The sequence below is a fragment of the Mytilus trossulus genome, chromosome 2, assembly GCF_036588685.1.
Source record: "Mytilus trossulus isolate FHL-02 chromosome 2, PNRI_Mtr1.1.1.hap1, whole genome shotgun sequence".
In the NCBI taxonomy this organism is placed as follows: domain Eukaryota; kingdom Metazoa; phylum Mollusca; class Bivalvia; order Mytilida; family Mytilidae; genus Mytilus; species Mytilus trossulus.
This window is the reverse complement of record NC_086374.1, coordinates 21,269,714-21,276,474: the sequence shown is the minus strand read 5'-3', so window position 1 is coordinate 21,276,474 and position 6,761 is coordinate 21,269,714.

Sequence of the window (6,761 nt, the reverse complement as noted above, 5' to 3'; positions counted from 1 at the left end):
AAAGCGTCATTTTACATGTAAAAAGCAAGGCTAAAACTATAGAAAATAATTTAGGATTTTGGAAATTTAACGAGACTGTAATGCCAGTAGTAGACAAAGCTACATATATTGGAGTAACGAGATCTCAAAATAATTCGGCACAAACAACTGTTGAAGAAAATCTGAAAAAAACCCAGAAGAGCCATCTAGTCTAATAGGAACTGGTCTGCATGGGGGGAAAAGTCTTGACCCTGAAACCTCAATTGGAAAGCTGAAAACTTATATTCTACCAATACTAACCCACAGGCTCGAAATTCTTGACAATTTACAGCTCCAATACAAAATGATACTTAGGCGAATTCTTTCGTTAAATATTAATGTTGTTGATCCTGCTGTGTATTTAATATCTGGTTCACTACCAATAGAAGCAGAAATACACATGAAAATCCTTACAATATTTGGAAATATTACAAGAGCAAATAAAAACTCATCTGAGTGGAGACTAGCAGAAAGACAACTACAGACTAGTATCTCAATTGTTTGTAAAACAATTGAAAGGTCTTTCCAGTAAAAGGGATGTTTTTGTAATGTACTTTGTATGACCTTTCGTTATTATGCGACAAGCATACCTTCTGAAACTTTTCTCTTTTTACACTTAATGACCTCATCCGCCTACATTTTCGAGATCGGAAGTATGATATTATGTAACAAAACTTGATGATCGTTCATTTGATATGCAACCACGCCATGTTCTAGAAAGTTTGATTTTTTCACTTAATAACCCCATCCAACTAATTTTTGGAGGTCAGGAATTTCATATTTCAAATGTACACATCATGACCTTTCATTTGATATACAACAACCCTATCGTAAAAGAAAAATTATTTTTTGCACTCAATGACCCCACCCAAACAATTTTTTGGGGATGTCAATTTGAAATTTGAAATGTACGCTTTATGTTCTTTCATTTGATATGCGACAACCTTACCATCTGAGAAATTTGAATTTTTGCACTAAATGACCCCACCCTTCAACCTGGGATGAAAAAGAGGTTTACAATTTTCATTTTTAAGTAGCGTTTATTGAGACCTTTAATTTGATATATCAGATGACCCAATTTGACAAAGTGCCAAAAATGATGCAATATTAACGATATAAATAGAAGTTATGAAACTTACAAAGTTAATGCAAAACACGAAAATTTCAAAATGATTTTTTTGTGTTTTTTTCCATGGAATGTTTTTGGTATTTGGTCAAACATATAACTATGTTAACCTCTTCAATTTCTTAAACAGTTTAAGTGGTAAGCTGTTGTTGATTCAGAAATACATGCCGCCGCTCGCAAAATTTCAAACTGCATTATCTAAAAAACGACAATAGATATCTCAAATCTGTTAAATGATAAATGATCTACAGTTAAAGGACAACATTATAGAAAAAGATTTAGGACAATTGTAAAGTTCACCAAGGTCACAATAAATCATCAAATATATGATGCAATACCAAACTTGAGAACCGGAAGTCGTAGAGACATGGGACTATCATCATTCAACTCAGAACCACTTGACCTTTCAAATATCACAAGGTCAAGGTCATAGTATAATGTGAAGGTCAAGGTGAAATTTCATCATGACTTGACATAGACCTCAAATTGAAGGTCTTGAATTACTGATCATCTTTGCAGTTTATAGTAGGTTGATATATGTTACCTTGAAAAAGATATACACGCCATACTATACTTTTTAGAATCCTCCCGTTGTAACTTTTGAACAGACGATTGGACATTTTTGACCTTATTGTATAAAATGTAGAGCTCGTCGAGAGGAACAATTTATACGCTGTATGTATGCAGCAAAGTCTTGTCGTTTTCCTAACATGAAAGCTTGAAATTGCAGCGAATTTTTTTTTTGCACTCGGTGACCTTTGACCTTGTGTGCAAATTGAAGGTCACATGAACTTAAGATTATTGGTGTAGGTCCCAAGTCTTTACGACTTCCGGTTCTCGAAATTGTGTATATTTTTTCAAGGGAAATAACTCCTTATAAGAGTAAACAACAAAATGAGTGTATATGTTTATTACCATTGCCATCTATTCTTGTACATGTTGCCGTTTTCAAATCGATTCTATCTTGAACATTTTTTGAGAAAAATGCAAAAGAAAGAGACTGCTTCAAGGGGACATATAAACTCTCATAGGGAATGATGAAATCCTTAGCAGCCTCATATGGTAACACATCATGATGAGATCTACCTAGTGTCCAAATAAAGTCATGATATCTTTTTAAATATTTGTGGGGGTGCAATGTTGGAAAAAAATCAATATAAGGGAGATAACTTCTAAAGGGGATGATGAAATCCTACAAAAGTTCATCTGGTAAAAGTTCATGATGAGGTCTATCAATGGTTTAAATTTGGTATTGATAACTGTAATAGATGCGGTAGGAGGGCGTGCCAAAACAATGCTGGAAGAAAAAAAAGAAAAAAAAGCATTAGAAAAACAATAAGGTCTTTCCTCGCGTAGAGGAAAGACCTTAATTAAGAACATGGATAGTAATAGCCGGTTTATAGATATGAAAAAGATCTGTATCAAATATAATTGAGAAAACCCATTATCACTACTTCATAATGAACTATCAAAAGGAACATGGAAGAAAATGACTACCACAGCAGTACATAAATATTGGACAACAAGAATTAGCGAAGAAATAATGTATTACTCCAGCACGACATTCATTCTGACATCATCATTTAAAGTTGGGAAAATTAATCCTTTGGCCTTAGCGAACAGTGCTATCAAAAGAGACATCAACAGAATTCCAATAAAAATTGCAACTGGGACCTATATTCTACAGAAAAATAGAGCAGCGTACAATTAGAACACTGTGGATCCTATTTTCGTTTTATTTTGCCTGTTATGCCTTTTTTTTTGGCTCACCTGGCCCAAAGGGCCAAGTGAGCTTTTCTCATCACTTTGCGTCCGTCGTCCGTCGTCCGTCGTCCGTCGTCCGGCGTTAGCTTTTACAAACATCCTCTCTGAAACTACTGGGTCAAATTAAACCAAACTTGGCCACAATCATCATTGGGGTATCTAGTTTAAAAAAATGTGTGGCGTGACCCCGCCAACCAACCAAGATGCCCGCCATGGCTAAAAATAGAACATAGGGGTAAAATGCAGTTTTTGGCTTATAACTCAAAAACCAATCAGCATTTAGAGCAAATCTGACAGGGAGTAATATTGTTCATCAGGTCAAGATCTATCTGCCATGAAATTTTCAGATGGACCGGACAACCCGCTGTTAGGTTGCTGCCCCTGAATTAGCCGTTTTTTGTTATTATCTTGAATATTATTATAGATAGAGATAAACTGCAGACAGCAACAATGTACAGCAAAGTAAAACCTTAAAGTAAGCCAACATGACTAAAATAGTCAATTGATCCCATAAGGAGTTATTGTCCTTTATAGTCAATTTTTAACAATCTTCATAAAATTTGAAAATTTTAACTAACATTTTCGACTGAAACTTTTAGGCCAAGTTCAATATAGGTAGAAATAATTGTTAGCAGCAAGAATATTCAGTAAAGTAAGATGTACAAACACATCACCATCACCAAAACACAATTTTGTCATGAATTCAAATGCGTCCTTTGTTTAATATTCACATAGACCAAGGTGAGCGACACAGGCTCTTTGGAGCCTCTAGTTATAGTTGGATATTAATAAAAGAATAAAATATTTTTCATACTATGATCTCATTAAAGTCATAAGAAACCTAAATTAAATAAAATTAAAAAGAATATGCATAAGTTTTTTTTATAACTAAATGAATAAGTTTTCATTATACAACTTATGTACATATACTTTTTTTCTGAGGAAAATTCTTTAATTTTTCCACATTTAGAAGAAGTTTACTTATATTTAATTGCATTCTTCCAGGTAGCAATTCGCCAACATATTTTCCGTATGCGTAGTGACCTGAGCGTGAACCTCCTCGTAAAAATCCGGTGATCGCAATACGCGTGGATCTGTCATTAAATAAAAAAATATCTGATTATACATGTTAAACACGTGCTCAATACCCATGCTTTTTGTTATTTGTTTACAATAAGGCAAACTTCGAATTCAAAACACGGCATTTAATGAGCAGTCATTTTTGTTAAATCATAACAGACAGAGAGAAAAAAAATGACGATTATACGATACATTTGCGCAAAAATGATAAAATCGTGCACAGAGGACTAAGTTTTGTGATATATACATGCATTGAATCAAGAATTGGATAATCATTATTTTTCACCGCCCACTCGTTTCATATGACTTTAAGGAAAATGGAGAATTTTTAACACTTTTAATGAATTTATCAGACACTTTAATGTATACTAAATTTGGTTCTGGTATCTATGGTGAGTTTATTTATATAAAAACAACGTTACTAGAGTTTTATTTACTATTGTTTTCACCTTCAAAGGAATGGAAAAATATTATTCATTCACAAGTATCTTTTAAACTTATCACTGTCGGTCACAAAATTATAACCGCCATAAAAATAGTGGAAATAAACTCATCATAGATAACAGGACTTAATTTTGTATATACGCCAGACGCGCTTTCGGAAAAAGTGCCAAAACATTTTATCTAGATAACAGAAAGGAAACACCATCTTGTATACATGAGAAATGGAAAATAAAACTGGGAATTTATATCGTGGCCGAAGAATGGAGTTTCTTATTTAGTCATCTTTTACTTATAACCGAAGATCCCACTCTACGGGCATTTGAATTCAGATTACTCCATTTCATTGAACACATATTTTACTTGTAGATGTGTATATGTAGTGAAACAGAATTGTGAACTTTTTGTACAGAAATTAAACAAATATATATTCATCTCCTTTTTGAATGTAGATATGTACAAACATTTTGTAACAGTATTAAAACATTTTACTTTTCTACTCTTTACACATGTATTCCGCATTCCAAACTAAAAGACAAATTGAAAGAGTTGGTATTACTTTGCTTCATAAAAAGAAGGGCCAACGTAGATACAAGTATCTTGTCTTAGGGAGGGATAAATCCTACTTTGTAAAGAATCACTCTGATTCAAACAAAAAATTCTCTGAAACTGATATTATCAAGATGCTTGATTTCTTGATTGACAACATATTAGTTACGTTCGGAGGACGTGTTTTTCAACAGATTGTCGGCATTCCAATGGGAACAAACTGTGCCCCTCTACTTGACGACTTGTTTCTTTATTATTACGAGGCTGACTTCATGCAGGAACTTCTTAGGAAGAAAGATAAGAAGTTAGCAATATCCTTTAACTCTACTTTCCGCTATATAGATGATGATCTTTCACTAAACAATTCAAAATTTGGTGACTATGTGGAACGCATCTATCCCATCGAACTAGAGATAAAGGATACTACATATACAGTTAAGTCGGCTTCATATCTTGACTTACATCTAGAAATTGACAATGAGGGTCGATTGAAAACAAAACTTTACGACAAAAGAGATGATTTCAGCTTTCCAATTGTGAACTTTGCATTTCTAAGTAGCAACATTCCAGCAGCACCTGCATACGGGGTATATATCCCAATTGATACGATATTTTCGTGCTTGCATTTCCTATCATGATTTTCTTGATAGAGGTTTGCTGCTCACAAGGAAGCTATTAAACCAAGAGTTCCAAATGGTGAAGTTCAAATCATACCTTCGTAAATTTAACAGACGCCATCACGAGTTGGTTGACCGTTATGGAATAACCGTTTCACAAATGATATCGGATATGTTTCTTACGTCGTAACTACAATCCCCTTCCCTTTTATGAATGTGACCTACCGAATTAGACTATTTACCGGATTTGTAATGACATAAGCAACACGACGGGTGTCACATGTGGAGCAGGATCTGCTTACCCTTCCGGAGCACCTTAGATCACCCCTAGTTTTTGGTGGGGTTCGTGTTGTTTATTCTTTAGTTTTCTATGTTGTGTCATGTGTACTATTGTTTTTTAATTTGTATTTTTCATTTTTAGCCAGGGCGTTGTCAGTTTGTTTTAGATTGATGAGTTTGACTGTCCCTTTGGTATCTTTCGTCCCTCTTCTATATCTGACTGATTAATTTTCAAAAGTTGGAAGAGGTATGTAAAATAAGTTGTTACCCAACCTTATCAAGTATAAACTTTGGGTGTAAAATATCATTGACTTGAAGATCTTCTTTATACATGTATTCTCATATTGAAGTGATATGTTTACTTATGAAGAGTTTGATGTCCGATCTGTTGCTGAAGCAATTGAATGGCTTAGATATTACTATAGGATTGACATGATCTCTATGAGTTTGTACTGACAAAGAGTTAAATTTACAGTCCGATCTGTTGTGAAGCAATTGAATGGCTTAGATATTACTATAGGATTGACATGGTATCTATGAGTTTGTACTGACAAAGAGTTAAATTTACAGTCCGATCTGTTGTGAAGCAATTGAATGGCTTAGATATTACTATAGGATTGACATGGTATCTATGAGTTTGTACTGACAAAGAGTTAAATTTACAGTCCGATCTGTTGTGAAGCAATTGAATGGCTTAGATATTACTATAGGATTGACATGGTATCTATGAGTTTGTACTGACAAAGAGTTAAATTTACAGTCCGATCTGTTGTGAAGCAATTGAATGGCTTAGATATTACTATAGGATTGACATGGTATCTATGAGTTTGTACTGACAAAGAGTTAAATTTACAGTCCGATCTGTTGTGAAGCAATTGAATGGCTTA